Below are 14,621 nucleotides of genomic sequence, written 5' to 3' on the forward strand. Positions count from 1 at the left end.
GGTGCTAGGTCGACCCCGACGCCGCTGGCCGCCGCCGCCGCCTTGCCGCTATCCCTCCGCACGTTTGGGGCCGGTGGCGACCCGCAGGACGGCCGACAACTCGCTCGTTTGGCGGGGCGATGCAAGGTTAGGCGAACTGGGCGGTAACTCGGGTTAGTCGAGGGGACTTCGCGGTGGACAGGGGGGTGCGAATCCGGCCGGGCGGCCCTTCGATGGAGCCTGGTGCAGGGACATTCAATGGGATGAGCCGCGCTCGCCGCGGAACCTTCGAGCGCCGCTACTCAGCAAGTAAACGAGAGGGAGCTGCGCCCGGCCTCGTAAGACGCCTCTTCTCCGGTGCGAGCGCCCCGACGCCGCTGGCCGCCGCCGCCGCCTTGCCGCTATCCCGCCGCGCGTTTGGGGACGGAGGGCGACCCGTAGGACGGCCCCGCCGACTACACGACCGTTTGGCAGAGCGAGTGCAAGGTTAGGCGAGCTGGGCGGTAACTCGGGTTAGTCTGGGGAGACTCGCGGTGGACAGGGGGGCGCGAATCCGGCCGGGCGGCCCCATCGATTAAGCATTGGTAGGGAGCCGAGGATGAGCCGTGCGAAGTGGCCTCGGAGGCGGTCCGTGGGGGACGACGGGGGGGGACGGGCGTCGGCCCTCCGGCCCGAGCAGAGAACGTTCGGTCACCCAAGCGGGAATCTGCGCCCCGGCCCGAGTCGGACTCGGTCGGTTCGGCCCGCTGAGGCCCTCAACTATTCCCGTACGCGGGGGTCGGGAGCTGCGGCGCTGCGCCGGCGACTTACCCGCGCGAGGCACGCACTGCGTGCGGCCAGGATGCGGAGTTGGATCGGCGCTGGTTGGGAACCCTCGGGGAACGAAGGCGGACGGCGGCCAGCCGGCGCCGACGAACCCGTCGGGGAGGGGGCTGGTGGCAGGCGCGATCGGCACTATTGCTGACTGCCGGGAGGGAAGCTGCGCCCCGGCCGAGTCAGACTCAGCCGTTGCACCCCCCCCGAGCCCGCAGCGCGTAGCGCGGAAGCCATACGCCCCCCCGATGCGGAGCGACAGACGCCCCCGCGACCGCGGTTGGTCGGGAAGGCTTTTCGGATAGAGGTCGGACGGTGTGTGTGGACGGCTTCCCGTGGTGCCGCCGCTATCAAGCCGGAGGGTTTGAGAAACGACATTCGCGGAAGGACCGGCGCGGCCGGCGGACACTCGCACGCGCGGCGCCCGACACTCAGCCGCTCGCTCGGCCTCCGTGGATCGTGGCTAGGTGGGATGGATGCCAAACCGGGTCGTCTCGGTCTCGCCGCAGTACGGTCGCGCCGGGGCCTGCGGGGCGGCGCGGGGAGCGCACGCTCACGCGGCGGCCGGGGCGCTAGAGTGCGACCCGCAGTGGGTAGGAACCGTCCACCCGACGTCGGACGAGCCGAGGCCGATGGGGGCCCTACCAAGGCGGGTCATGAGTGCCAGTCGGTCAGTTGGGTGAGGGGGTACTCGGAGGCCCGCCGGGAGCAGACGGGCGACCGGGGATGGGGGGCGTACGCGGGCGGGCGCCGGGAGAAAACGGCCCGTCCGGGGTCGAATCTCGGCCTGTGTTTAAGGAGCCGGCCGGGCATCACGCTCCTTCCTTGGATGGACAACATTCGCAGTTGACACTTTGTGTCATTTTATCCGAGCGGGCGGGCGCCGCGAGGCGGACCGTCCGGGGCGACTCTCGGCCTGTGTTTAAGGAGCCGGCCGGGCATCACGCTCCTTCCTTGGATGGACAACATTCGCAGTTGACACTTTGTGTCATTTTATCCGAGCAGACGGGCGCCGCGAGGCGGACCGTCCGGGGCGACTCTCGGCCTGTGTTTAAGGAGCCGGCCGGGCATCACGCTCCTTCCTTGGATGGACAACATTCGTAGTTGACACTTTGTGTCATTTTATCCGAGCGGGCGGGCGCCGCGAGGCGGACCGTCCGGGGCGACTCTCGGCCTGTGTTTAAGGAGCCGGCCGGGCATCACGCTCCTTCCTTGGATGGACAACATTCGCAGTTGACACTTTGTGTCATTTTATCCGAGCGGACGGGCGCCGCGAGGCGGACCGTCCGGGGCGACTCTCGGCCTGTGTTTAAGGAGCCGGCCGGGCATCACGCTCCTTCCTTGGATGGACAACATTCGCAGTTGACACTTTGTGTCATTTTGTTCGGCCTGTGTTTAAGGAGGCGGCCGTCCTCCACTCGGTCCGTGTTTAAGGAGCAACACTCGCGCTCCGGTTCGGCCTGTGTTTAAGGAGGCGGCCGTCCTCCCCTTGGTCTGTGTTAAGGGCGACACTCGGTCCGTGTTTAAGGAGCCTGGCCCTCGCGCTCCGGTTCGGCCTGTATTTAGGGAGGCGGCCGTCCTCCGCTTGGTCTGTGTTAAGGGCGACACTCGGTCCGTGTTTAAGGAGCCTGGCCCTGACGCTCCTCTCCGGCCTGTGTTTAAGGAGGCGGCCGTCCTCCCCTTGGTCTGTGTTAAGGGCGACACTCGGTCCGTGTTTAAGGAGCCTGGCCCTCGCGCTCCGGTTCGGCCTGTATTTAGGGAGGCGGCCGTCCTCCGCTTGGTCTGTGTTAAGGGCGACACTCGGTCCGTGTTTAAGGAGCCTGGCCCTGACGCTCCTCTCCGGCCTGTGTTTAAGGAGGCGGCCGTCCTCCCCTTGGTCTGTGTTAAGGGCGACACTCGGTCCGTGTTTAAGGAGCGGCCCTCGCGCTCCGGTTCGGCCTGTATTTAGGGAGGCGGCCGTCCTCCGCTTGGTCTGTGTTAAGGGCGACACTCGGTCCGTGTTTAAGGAGCCGGCCCTGACGCTCCTCTTCGGCCTGTGTTTAAGGAGGCGGCCGTCCTCCACTTCCTTCCATGCACCACCACATTCGCAGTTGACACTTTGCCATTTTTTCAGAGAGGTGACACTTAGTCGTTTTTTCGAAAGTTGACACTTAGTCGTTTTTTCGAAAGTTGACACTTTGCCGTTTTTTCAGAGAGGTGACACTTTGTCGTTTTTTCGAAAGTTGACACTTAGCCGTTTTTTCGAAAGTTGACACTTAGCCGTTTTTTCGAAAGTTGACACTTAGTCACTTTTTCGCCACAGTGACACCTCCAGCGCGTGCCACGGCGCTTTTCAGGTCTTCTATCCGACCTTGTGCTGTCGAGGACGGCGTGTCCGACGCCGTGGGGAGACCAGCACCATCTCCTCCATACTCGTAAACGAGGTGCTTTGGAAAACGGGGGGAAAGTCGATGAGTACACTGACTACTGGGACCATTTCATTGTACTCTGGCGCACCTGAAGACCAAAAAAGGTACTGCACCTTAGCCCGGGTACCTCACCCCCTGGTACCTCGAGGAGAACTTAGAAAAATTTCGACAAATTTTTGGTGAGCTCCAGGGAGAGAGGCTGATTTTTCGCTTTTTGAGGCCGACCGCCGAACCGGCGCGGGGCGGACTCACAAGCCCCGCAGAGCCGTGGGCACTTAGTCGTTTTTTCAGAGAGGCGACACTTAGTCGTTTTTTCAGAGGCGACACTTAGTCGTTTTTTCGAAAGTTGACACTTAGCCGTTTTTTCGAAAGTCGACACTTAGCCGTTTTTTTGGAAAGTTGACACTTAGTCGTTTTTTCGAAAGTTGACACTTAGTCGTTTTTTCGCCACAATTGGCTCTGAGCTCCAGGGGGAGAGCCTGGTTTTGCCTTATTTCAGGCCGGCTGGGGAACCGGCGCGGGTCGGATGCACGAGCCCGGTAGAGCCGTGGGCACTTAGAAAATTTTCGCCGATTAAGGTGGGACCTCCAGGCGGAGACCGGCATTCCTCGTCCTCGGGGTTCGACCCAGGAACCGGCGCTGGGCAGACGCCGTAGCCACGCAGAGCCGTGGGCACTTAGAAAATATTCGCCAAGTTGGCTCTGAGCTCCAGGCGGAGAGGCTGGTTTTGCCTTATTTCAGGCCGGCTGGGGAACCGGCGCGGGTCGGATGCACGAGCCCGCAGAGCCGTGGGCACTTTGCCATTTTCTCAGAGTCGACACTTAGTCGTTTTTTCAGAGAGGCGACACTCTGTCGTTTTTTCGAAAGTTGACACTTTGCCGTTTTTTCAGAGAGGCGACACTTAGCCGTTTTTTTCGAAAGTTGACACTTAGCCGTTTTTTCGAAAGTCGACACTTAGCCGTTTTTTCAGAGATGTGACACTTTGCCGTTTTTTCGAAAGTTGACACTTAGCCGTTTTTTCGAAAGTCGACACTTAGCCGTTTTTTCAGAGATGTGACACTTTGCCGTTTTTTCGAAAGTTGACACTTAGCCGTTTTTTCGAAAGTTGACACTTAGTCGTTTTTTCAGAGATGTGACACTTAGAAACTTTTTGCCAAGTTGGCTGTGAGCTCCAGGAGGAGACCGTTATTTTTCGTCATTCGAGGCCGACTGCGGAACCGGCGCTGAGCGGACGCCAAAGCTCGGCAGGGCCGTGGGCACTTAGAAACTTTTTGCCAAGTTGGCTGTGAGCTCCAGGAGGAGACCGTTATTTTTCGTCATTCGAGGCCGACTGCGGAACCGGCGCTGGGCGGACGCCAAAGCTCGGCAGGGCCGTGGGCACTTAGAAACTTTTTGCCAAGTTGGCTGTGAGCTCCAGGAGGAGACCGTTATTTTTCGTCATTCGAGGCCGACTGCGGAACCGGCGCTGAGCGGACGCCAAAGCTCGGCAGGGCCGTGGGCACTTAGAAACTTTTTGCCAAGTTGGCTGTGAGCTCCAGGAGGAGACCGTTATTTTTCGTCATTCGAGGCCGACTGCGGAACCGGCGCTGGGCGGACGCCAAAGCTCGGCAGGGCCGTGGGCACTTAGAAACTTTTTGCCAAGTTGGCTGTGAGCTCCAGGAGGAGACCGTTATTTTTCGTCATTCGAGGCCGACTGCGGAACCGGCGCTGGGCGGACGCCAAAGCTCAGCAGGGCCGTGGGCACTTAGAAACTTTTTGCCAAGTTGGCTGTGAGCTCCAGGAGGAGACCGTTATTTTTCGTCATTCGAGGCCGACTGCGGAACCGGCGCTGGGCGGACGCCAAAGCTCAGCAGGGCCGTGGGCACTTAGAAACTTTTTGCCAAGTTGGCTGTGAGCTCCAGGAGGAGACCGTTATTTTTCGTCATTCTAGGCCGGCTGCAGAACCGGCGCGGCTCGGATGCACGAGCCCGCAGAGCCGTGGGCACTTTGCCACTTTTTCGCCACAATTGGCTGTGAGCTCCAGGAGGAGACCGTTATTTTTCGTCATTCTAGGCCGGTTGCAGAACCGGCGCGGCTCGGATGCACGAGCCCGCAGAGCCGTGGGCACTTAGAAAATTTTCAGAGAGGCGACACTTTGCCATTTTTTCAGAGAGGTGACACTTAGTCGTTTTTTCGAAAGTTGACACTTAGCCGTTTTTTCGAAAGTTGACACTTAGTCGTTTTTTCGAAAGTTGACACTTAGTCGTTTTTTCGCCACAGTGCCCACCTCCAGCGCGTGCCACGGCGCTTTCCAGGTCTTCTATCCGACCTTGTGCTGTCGAGGACGGCGTGTCCGACGCCGTGGGGAGACCAGCACCATCTCCTCCATACTCGTAAAGGAGGTGCTTTGGAAAACGGGGGGAAAGTCGATGAGTACACTGACTACTGGGACCATTTCATTGTACTCTGGCGCACCTGAAGACCAAAAAAGGTACTGCATCTTAGCCCGGGTACCTCACCCCCTGGTACCTCGAGGAGAACTTAGAAAAATTTCGACAAATTTTTGGTGAGCTCCAGGGAGAGAGGCTGATTTTTCGCTTTTTGAGGCCGACTGCCGAACCGGCGCGGGGCGGACTCACAAGCCCCGCAGAGCCGTGGGCACTTAGTCGTTTTTTCAGAGAGGCGACACTTAGTCGTTTTTTCGAAAGTCGACACTTAGCCGTTTTTTCGAAAGTTGACACTTAGCCGTTTTTTCGAAAGTTGACACTTAGTCGTTTTTTCGCCACAATTGGCTCTGAGCTCCAGGGGGAGAGGCTGGTTTTGCCTTATTTCAGGCCGGCTGGGGAACCGGCGCGGGTCGGATGCACGAGCCCGCAGAGCCGTGGGCACTTTGCCGTTTTTTCAGAGAGGCGACACTTAGTCGTTTTTTCAGAGAGGCGACACTTAGTCGTTTTTTCAGAGAGGCGACACTTAGCCGTTTTTTCAGAGAGGCGACACTTAGTCGTTTTTTCGAAAGTTGACACTTAGCCGTTTTTTCGAAAGTTGACACTTAGCCGTTTTTTCGAAAGTCGACACTTAGCCGTTTTTTTCGAAAGTTGACACTTAGTCGTTTTTTCGCCGATTTTGCTGGGACCTCCAGGCGAGGACCGGCGTTTTTCGTCTTCCGGGTCCGACCCGGGAACCAGCACCGAGCGGACACATTCGCTCGCAAGTGCCGTTGGCACTTAGAAAATTTTTCGTTTGTCATGAGCTCCGGGCGGAGACCGGCGTTTTTCGTCTTCCGGGTTCGACCCGGGAACCAGCGCCGAGCGGACACATTCGCTCGCAAGTGCCGTTGGCACTTAGAAGATTTTTCGTTTGTCATGAGCTCCGGGCGGAGACCGGCGTTTTTCGTCTTCCGGGTTCGACCCGGGAACCAGCGCCGAGCGGACACATTCGCTCGCAAGTGCCGTTGGCACTTAGAAAATTTTTCGTTTGTCATGAGCTCCGGGCGGAGACCGGCGTTTTTCGTCTTCCGGGTTCGACCCGGGAACCAGCGCCGAGCGGACACATTCGCTCGCAAGTGACGTTGGCACTTAGAAAATTTTTCGTTTGTCATGAGCTCCGGGCGGAGACCGGCGTTTTTCGTCTTCCGGGTTCGACCCGGGAACCAGCGCCGAGCGGACACATTCGCTCGCAAGTGCCGTTGGCACTTAGAAAATTTTTCGTTTGCCATGAGCTCCGGGCGGAGACCGGCGTTTTTCGTCTTCCGGGTTCGACCCGGGAACCAGCGCCGAGCGGACACATTCGCTCGCAAGTGCCGTTGGCACTTAGAAAATTTTTCGTTTGCCATGAGCTCCGGGCGGAGACCGGCATTTTTCGTCATTCGAGGCCGACGGGGGAACCAGCCGGAGCGGACACGTTTGCTCGGAAGAGCCGTTGGCACTTAGAAAAAATTCCGTGTCTCGTGAGCTCCAGGGGGGACAGGCTGGTTTTATTCATCCGTAGCCGACATGGGAACCAGCGCGGAGCGGATTGGTGTTGCGCTGGCATATACCTCATCTCTCTCAGGAGTCCCCCCCTTATACGTGCCGATTGTGTTTTGGAAAACGGGGGGTAACTGGATGAGTACACTGACTAGGGGGACCAGTACACTAGCGAGTGGGACCAGTACACTGACTAGTGGGACCAACACACTATGAGCGCCTGGTACCTAAAATGGAAGTATAGAGGCCGAATTTCGGGCAAGATCACGCCGGGTTAGGCTTCCAGGACCTCGGCTAAGCAATTTTAACGGGTCGCCCGGTTCTTTTTTGATCCAGCCCGGTTCTTTTTTTTATCCAGCCCGGTTCTTTTTACACTTCCAGCTGGAGCTCGGGAGCGGCTTTTTGCACAAGATCACGCCGTGTTAGGCTTCCAGGACCTCGGCTAAGCAATTTTAACGGGTCGCCCGGTTCTTTTTTTTATCCAGCCCGGTTCTTTTTTTATCCAGCCCGGTTCTTTTTACACTTCCAGCTGGAGCTCGGGAGCGGCTTTTTGCACAAGATCACGCCGTGTTAGGCTTCCAGGACCTCGGCTAAGCAATTTTAACGGGTCGTCCGGTTCTTTTTTTTATCCAGCCCGGTTCTTTTTTTTATCCAGCCCGGTTCTTTTTACACTTCCAGCTGGAGCTCGGGAGCGGCTTTTTGCACAAGATCACGCCGTGTTAGGCTTCCAGGACCTCGGCTAAGCAATTTTAACGGGTCGCCCGGTTCTTTTTTTTTTTATCCAGCCCGGTTCTTTTTTTATCCAGCCTGGTTCTTTTTACACTTCCAGCTGGAGCTCGGGAGCGGCTTTTTGCACAAGATCACGCCGTGTTAGGCTTCCAGGACGTCGGCTAAGCAATTTTAACGGGTCGCCCGGTTCTTTTTTTGATCCAGCCCGGTTCTTTTTTTATCCAGCCCGGTTCTTTTTACACTTCCAGCTGGAGCTCGGGAGCGGCTTTTTGCACAAGAACACGCCGTGTTAGGCTTCCAGGACCTCGGCTAAGCAATTTTAACGGGTCGCCCGGTTCTTTTTTGATCCAGCCCGGTTCTTTTTTTTATCCAGCCCGGTTCTTTTTACACTTCCAGCTGGAGCTCGGGAGCGGCTTTTTGCACAAGATCACGCCGTGTTAGGCTTCCAGGACCTCGGCTAAGCAATTTTAACGGGTCGCCCGGTTCTTTTTTTTTTATCCAGCCCGGTTCTTTTTTTATCCAGCCTGGTTCTTTTTACACTTCCAGCTGGAGCTCGGGAGCGGCTTTTTGCACAAGATCACGCCGTGTTAGGCTTCCAGGACGTCGGCTAAGCAATTTTAACGGGTCGCCCGGTTCTTTTTTTGATCCAGCCCGGTTCTTTTTTTATCCAGCCCGGTTCTTTTTACACTTCCAGCTGGAGCTCGGGAGCGGCTTTTTGCACAAGAACACGCCGTGTTAGGCTTCCAGGACCTCGGCTAAGCAATTTTAACGGGTCGCCCGGTTCTTTTTTGATCCAGCCCGGTTCTTTTTTTATCCAGCCCGGTTCTTTTTACACTTCCAGCTGGAGCTCGGGAGCGGCTTTTTGCACAAGATCACCCCGTGTTAGGCTTCCAGGACCTCGGCTAAGCAATTTTAACGGGTCGCCCGGTTCTTTTTTGAACCAGCCCGGTTCTTTTTTTTATCCAGCCCGGTTCTTTTTACACTTCCAGCTGGAGCTCGGGAGCGGCTTTTTGCACAAGATCACGCCGTGTTAGGCTTCCAGGACCTCGGCTAAGCAATTTTAACGGGTCGCCCGGTTCTTTTTTGATCCAGCCCGGTTCTTTTTTTATCCAGCCCGGTTCTTTTTACACTTCCAGCTGGAGCTCGGGAGCGGCTTTTTGCACAAGAACACGCCGTGTTAGGCTTCCAGGACCTCGGCTAAGCAATTTTAACGGGTCGCCCGGTTCTTTTTTGATCCAGCCCGGTTCTTTTTTTTATCCAGCCCGGTTCTTTTTACACTTCCAGCTGGAGCTCGGGAGCGGCTTTTTGCACAAGATCACGTCGTGTTAGGCTTCCAGGACCTCGGCTAAGCAATTTTAACGGGTCGCCCGGTTCTTTTTTTTTTATCCAGCCCGGTTCTTTTTTTATCCAGCCTGGTTCTTTTTACACTTCCAGCTGGAGCTCGGGAGCGGCTTTTTGCACAAGATCACGCCGTGTTAGGCTTCCAGGACGTCGGCTAAGCAATTTTAACGGGTCGCCCGGTTCTTTTTTTGATCCAGCCCGGTTCTTTTTTTATCCAGCCCGGTTCTTTTTACACTTCCAGCTGGAGCTCGGGAGCGGCTTTTTGCACAAGAACACGCCGTGTTAGGCTTCCAGGACCTCGGCTAAGCAATTTTAACGGGTCGCCCGGTTCTTTTTTGATCCAGCCCGGTTCTTTTTTTATCCAGCCCGGTTCTTTTTACACTTCCAGCTGGAGCTCGGGAGCGGCTTTTTGCACAAGATCACCCCGTGTTAGGCTTCCAGGACCTCGGCTAAGCAATTTTAACGGGTCGCCCGGTTCTTTTTTGAACCAGCCCGGTTCTTTTTTTTATCCAGCCCGGTTCTTTTTACACTTCCAGCTGGAGCTCGGGAGCGGCTTTTTGCACAAGATCACGCCGTGTTAGGCTTCCAGGACCTCGGCTAAGCAATTTTAACGGGTCGCCCGGTTCTTTTTTGATCCAGCCCGGTTCTTTTTTTATCCAGCCCGGTTCTTTTTACACTTCCAGCTGGAGCTCGGGAGCGGCTTTTTGCACAAGATCACGCCGTGTTAGGCTTCCAGGACCTCGGCTAAGCGATTTTAACGGGTCGCCCGGTTCTTTTTTTTTTATCCAGCCCGGTTCTTTTTTTATCCAGCCTGGTTCTTTTTACACTTCCAGCTGGAGCTCGGGAGCGGCTTTTTGCACAAGATCACGCCGTGTTAGGCTTCCAGGACGTCGGCTAAGCAATTTTAACGGGCCGCCCGGTTCTTTTTTGATCCAGCCCGGTTCTTTTTTTTATCCAGCCTGGTTCTTTTTACACTTCCAGCTGGAGCTCGGGAGCGGCTTTTTGCACAAGATCACGCCGGGTTAGGCTTCCAGGACCTCGGCTAAGCAATTTTAACGGGCCGCCCGGTTCTTTTTTGATCCAGCCCGGTTCTTTTTTTTATCCAGCCTGGTTCTTTTTACACTTCCAGCTGGAGCTCGGGAGCGGCTTTTTGCACAAGATCACGCCGGGTTAGGCTTCCAGGACCTCGGCTAAGCAATTTTAACGGGTCGCCCGGTTCTTTTTTGATCCAGCCCGGTTCTTTTTTTTATCCAGCCTGGTTCTTTTTACACTTCCAGCTGGAGCTCGGGAGCGGCTTTTTGCACAAGATCACGCCGTGTTAGGCTTCCAGGACCTCGGCTAAGCAATTTTAACGGGTCGCCCGGTTCTTTTTTGATCCAGCCCGGTTCTTTTTTTTATCCAGCCTGGTTCTTTTTACACTTCCAGCTGGAGCTCTGGAGCGGCTTTTTGCACAAGATCACGCCGTGTTAGGCTTCCAGGACCTCGGCTAAGCAATTTTAACGGGTCGCCCGGTTCTTTTTTTTATCCAGCCCGGTTCTTTTTTTATCCAGCCCGGTTCTTTTTACACTTCCAGCTGGAGCTCGGGAGCGGCTTTTTGCACAAGATCACGCCGTGTTAGGCTTCCAGAACCTCGGCTAAGCAATTTTAACGGGCCGCCCGGTTCTTTTTTTTATCCAGCCCGGTTCTTTTTTTATCCAGCCTGGTTCTTTTTACACTTCCAGCTGGAGCTCGGGAGCGGCTTTTTGCACAAGATCACGCCGGGTTAGGCTTCCAGGACCTCGGCTAAGCAATTTTACCGGGTCGCCCGGTTCTTTTTTTGAACCAGCCCGGTTCTTTTTACACTTCCAGCTGGAGCTCAGCAGCGGCTATTTGCACAAGATCACGCCGGGTTAGGCTTCCAGGACCTCGGTTAAGCACTTCTAACGGGCCCTGGTCCACCCCTGCCAGCGCAATTCAAAACTTGGCATTAATTTCGACCTAAGAGACGAAGTCTGATTTTTTTCTACCACTTGGGCGGCCTTTTTGCACCCAGAACACCCGCACCGGCACCATAAATTCGAAGGGTGCCGAGTGCGTCGGCGCAGATTCTGCGACGGAGTGACACTTCCCTCTTGTGGACATTCGGCGGTAGGTGAAATGCGCACTCGGTCTTCTCTTTTCTTTTCCTTCCAGTGAAACTTTGGCAACATTCTGCGAGCTGCTGGCTTCCAGAACCTCGGCCAAGCAGGTGGAGGATTTTTTTCCACTTCCAGCTGGAGGTGAGGAGGGACTTTTTGGGCAAGATCACGCCGACTTAGCAAGCAAGGTGGAAGTGCCAGCATGCTCCGTGGCTGGAAGTGTGGATGTGCCAGCACCCTCCGTGCCTGGAGCTATGGAAGTGTGGAGCTCCAGCACCCTCCGTGCCTATGGAAGTGTGGAGCTCCAGCACCCTCCCTGCCTATGGAAGTGTGGAGCTCCAGCACCCTCCCTGCCTATGGAAGTGTGGAGCTCCAGCACCCTCCCTGCCTATGGAAGTGTGGAGCTCCAGCACCCTCCCTGCCTATGGAAGTGTGGAGCTCCAGCACCCTCCCTGCCTATGGAAGTGTGGAGCTCCAGCACCCTCCCTGCCTATGGAAGTGTGGAGCTCCAGCACCCTCCCTGCCTATGGAAGTGTGGAGCTCCAGCACCCTCCCTGCCTATGGAAGTGTGGAGCTCCAGCACCCTCCCTGCCTATGGAAGTGTGGAGCTCCAGCACCCTCCCTGCCTATGGAAGTGTGGAGCTCCAGCACCCTCCCTGCCTATGGAAGTGTGGAGCTCCAGCACCCTCCCTGCCTATGGAAGTGTGGAGCTCCAGCACCCTCCCTGCCTATGGAAGTGTGGAGCTCCAGCACCCTCCCTGCCTATGGAAGTGTGGAGCTCCAGCACCCTCCCAGCCTATGGAAGTGTGGAGCTCCAGCACCCTCCCTGCCTATGGAAGTGTGGAGCTCCAGCACCCTCCCTGCCTATGGAAGTGTGGAGCTCCAGCACCCTCCCTGCCTATGGAAGTGTGGAGCTCCAGCACCCTCCCTGCCTATGGAAGTGTGGAGCTCCAGCACCCTCCCTGCCTATGGAAGTGTGGAGCTCCAGCACCCTCCCTGCCTATGGAAGTGTGGAGCTCCAGCACCCTCCCTGCCTATGGAAGTGTGGAGCTCCAGCACCCTCCCTGCCTATGGAAGTGTGGAGCTCCAGCACCCTCCCTGCCTATGGAAGTGTGGAGCTCCAGCACCCTCCCTGCCTATGGAAGTGTGGAGCTCCAGCACCCTCCCTGCCTATGGAAGTGTGGAGCTCCAGCACCCTCCCTGCCTATGGAAGTGTGGAGCTCCAGCACCCTCCCTGCCTATGGAAGTGTGGAGCTCCAGCACCCTCCCTGCCTATGGAAGTGTGGAGCTCCAGCACCCTCCCTGCCTATGGAAGTGTGGAGCTCCAGCACCCTCCCTGCCTATGGAAGTGTGGAGCTCCAGCACCCTCCCTGCCTATGGAAGTGTGGAGCTCCAGCACCCTCCCAGCCTATGGAAGTGTGGAGCTCCAGCACCCTCCCTGCCTATGGAAGTGTGGAGCTCCAGCACCCTCCCTGCCTATGGAAGTGTGGAGCTCCAGCACCCTCCCTGCCTATGGAAGTGTGGAGCTCCAGCACCCTCCCTGCCTATGGAAGTGTGGAGCTCCAGCACCCTCCCTGCCTATGGAAGTGTGGAGCTCCAGCACCCTCCCTGCCTATGGAAGTGTGGAGCTCCAGCACCCTCCCTGCCTATGGAAGTGTGGAGCTCCAGCACCCTCCCTGCCTATGGAAGTGTGGAGCTCCAGCACCCTCCCTGCCTATGGAAGTGTGGAGCTCCAGCACCCTCCCTGCCTATGGAAGTGTGGAGCTCCAGCACCCTCCCTGCCTATGGAAGTGTGGAGCTCCAGCACCCTCCCTGCCTATGGAAGTGTGGAGCTCCAGCACCCTCCCTGCCTATGGAAGTGTGGAGCTCCAGCACCCTCCCTGCCTATGGAAGTGTGGAGCTCCAGCACCCTCCCTGCCTATGGAAGTGTGGAGCTCCAGCACCCTCCCTGCCTATGGAAGTGTGGAGCTCCAGCACCCTCCCTGCCTATGGAAGTGTGGAGCTCCAGCACCCTCCCTGCCTATGGAAGTGTGGAGCTCCAGCACCCTCCCTGCCTATGGAAGTGTGGAGCTCCAGCACCCTCCCTGCCTATGGAAGTGTGGAGCTCCAGCACCCTCCCAGCCTATGGAAGTGTGGAGCTCCAGCACCCTCCCTGCCTATGGAAGTGTGGAGCTCCAGCACCCTCCCTGCCTATGGAAGTGTGGAGCTCCAGCACCCTCCCTGCCTATGGAAGTGTGGAGCTCCAGCACCCTCCCTGCCTATGGAAGTGTGGAGCTCCAGCACCCTCCCTGCCTATGGAAGTGTGGAGCTCCAGCACCCTCCCTGCCTATGGAAGTGTGGAGCTCCAGCACCCTCCCTGCCTATGGAAGTGTGGAGCTCCAGCACCCTCCCTGCCTATGGAAGTGTGGAGCTCCAGCACCCTCCCTGCCTATGGAAGTGTGGAGCTCCAGCACCCTCCCTGCCTATGGAAGTGTGGAGCTCCAGCACCCTCCCTGCCTATGGAAGTGTGGAGCTCCAGCACCCTCCCTGCCTATGGAAGTGTGGAGCTCCAGCACCCTCCCAGCCTATGGAAGTGTGGAGCTCCAGCACCCTCCCAGCCTATGGAAGTGTGGAGCTCCAGCACCCTCCCTGCCTATGGAAGTGTGGAGCTCCAGCACCCTCCCTGCCTATGGAAGTGTGGAGCTCCAGCACCCTCCCTGCCTATGGAAGTGTGGAGCTCCAGCACCCTCCCTGCCTATGGAAGTGTGGAGCTCCAGCACCCTCCCTGCCTATGGAAGTGTGGAGCTCCAGCACCCTCCCTGCCTATGGAAGTGTGGAGCTCCAGCACCCTCCCTGCCTATGGAAGTGTGGAGCTCCAGCACCCTCCCAGCCTATGGAAGTGTGGAGCTCCAGCACCCTCCCTGCCTATGGAAGTGTGGAGCTCCAGCACCCTCCCTGCCTATGGAAGTGTGGAGCTCCAGCACCCTCCCTGCCTATGGAAGTGTGGAGCTCCAGCACCCTCCCTGCCTATGGAAGTGTGGAGCTCCAGCACCCTCCCTGCCTATGGAAGTGTGGAGCTCCAGCACCCTCCCTGCCTATGGAAGTGTGGAGCTCCAGCACCCTCCCTGCCTATGGAAGTGTGGAGCTCCAGCACCCTCCCTGCCTATGGAAGTGTGGAGCTCCAGCACCCTCCCTGCCTATGGAAGTGTGGAGCTCCAGCACCCTCCCTGCCTATGGAAGTGTGGAGCTCCAGCACCCTCCCAGCCTATGGAAGTGTGGAGCTCCAGCACCCTCCCTGCCTATGGAAGTGT

Source organism: Syngnathus leptorhynchus, unplaced genomic scaffold (assembly GCF_054491065.1).
Source record: "Syngnathus leptorhynchus isolate UIUO unplaced genomic scaffold, UIUO_Slep HiC_scaffold_47, whole genome shotgun sequence".
Classification (NCBI taxonomy): domain Eukaryota; kingdom Metazoa; phylum Chordata; class Actinopteri; order Syngnathiformes; family Syngnathidae; genus Syngnathus; species Syngnathus leptorhynchus.